Source organism: Euprymna scolopes, chromosome 5, assembly GCF_053919585.1.
Source record: "Euprymna scolopes isolate OS-2025 chromosome 5, ASM5391958v1, whole genome shotgun sequence".
Taxonomy (NCBI): Eukaryota; Metazoa; Mollusca; class Cephalopoda; order Sepiida; family Sepiolidae; genus Euprymna; species Euprymna scolopes.
In genome coordinates, this window is record NC_136486.1 from 109,667,045 (window position 1) to 109,668,730 (window position 1,686).

The 1,686-nt window shown below is 35.6% G+C and overlaps 1 pseudogene; it reads left to right on the forward strand.

The window, feature by feature from the left end:
* The first annotated feature begins 380 nt into the window (after positions 1-380).
* LOC145277365 (5S ribosomal RNA) lies at positions 381-498 on the forward strand (annotated as a pseudogene).
* The last annotated feature ends 1,188 nt before the right edge of the window (positions 499-1,686 follow it).

Sequence of the window (1,686 nt, forward strand, 5' to 3'; positions counted from 1 at the left end):
GCCAGACCCCCAGACTGTCTAATGTTTCTAAAAGAGATGATTTATATCGCCTGTTTTTATTTATTTTTTGTTTTTTTGTTTTTTTTTTCTTTCCTTCTTTTCATGTTGTCTTTTAAAGAATTCAACGACAAGAATTTTTTGGTGTTTCAATCAAGAAACAGTAGATCCTACGCTAGCCTCGAAACCGTTTAATACCCATTTTTTTTCCTCGTGTTGGAGGATGTTATTTAAACCTGTGCACCAACGATCGGCAATTAGGAGTAAATTACCCCGGATCAGGTCAGATCGAAATTCCTGCGTTTTGTAACTGAGTTTTCTATTAACCAACTAAATCTACAACAGCGCGATTACGAATTTTCGGCTCTCTGTGGCTTTACTTTATATACGGCATAATCACGATGACACACCGGTTCCTGTTAGATCACCGAAGTTAAGCAACGTTGAGCCTGGTCAGTAATAAAATGGGTGACCATTTGGGAATACCAGGTGCTGTATGTACTCTTCGCTTATCTCGGCATTATTTCCAGTCGTCTTGGATTTCTTCTTGGCACTGGAATCAGGCAGTGGCGGCTTAGGAGAAATGTAGTTTGTGATTGTACAACACTTGCTTCAAAACTTCACGCGCATGCACTATATAGGGGCAATACATCGTCACTCGAAACAGGACGAAGGTTATGTTATGGCTTTATTTCGATTTTCTATCTGGGATTAAAGTTTAATATATGTTCTATGCTTGGATGAATTTCGTGTTCTGCTGTCATACACGTGATCTAACTACAACAATTAGCAAAGGACTGTCACTCCCATCAATGTAGTCAAAGATATACCAGAACTTCAAAAATGCGGGCCCAAAAGGTAAAGTTCTGTACCTCATGTTCTTCGTATTTGCAAGATCTCGTCGTACGGAAATTTCGAAAAGCAATGCTCCTTATTTTTATTCGATTATCCATGTGGCACGAATTCTGACTCCAAAATTCAGCTTGCTAACGATTCCCTAACACTGGCCCCAACTCTTTGCAAATACTTACACCGTGTGCCTACAAAAATTCCTCTTCTTCTCCAGTTTTTTTCAGCGTACTCTTTCATTTGCTCCCTAATCGAATCGAAAACTTTTGTGGCATCTTTTATTGATTTTTACACAAAAAAGATTTAAAAAAATCAAAAACATTCAAAAAGTATAATTCTACAGAAGTTCTCTGTTAATTTTAACAATATTTAAATAATTAATTACTGCTTAAATACGCACACACACACACAATATATATATATATATATATATATATATATATATATATATATATAAATATATTGTTTTTAAATCTCCGAAACAGGGTTTCATGGTAAACAACAGATGATCCCTAAAAAAATAAATTATTACTGGTAGTATAGTGAATTCGAGAGAGTAAGTTGATGCAGTGATTGCAGGTGGTTGAATGACTTATTGACTAAATAGTTTTCTAACGAATGATAATTTTTTTTTTTTTTATATGGTGTTAATATACTACAAGTGACTATATATATTAGCAGAGAGACCCGATGTTGCCCGGGATCGAATAAAGATCAACGAACGTTTCACACTCCTACATTTTTATTGTCATCGAAATCAGTGAAATCGCCCATCGTCAATCAAATCGATTGATTTTTTTTTTGCTCTAGTTAAGGACTCACGGCGGTGTACCGGGAGGA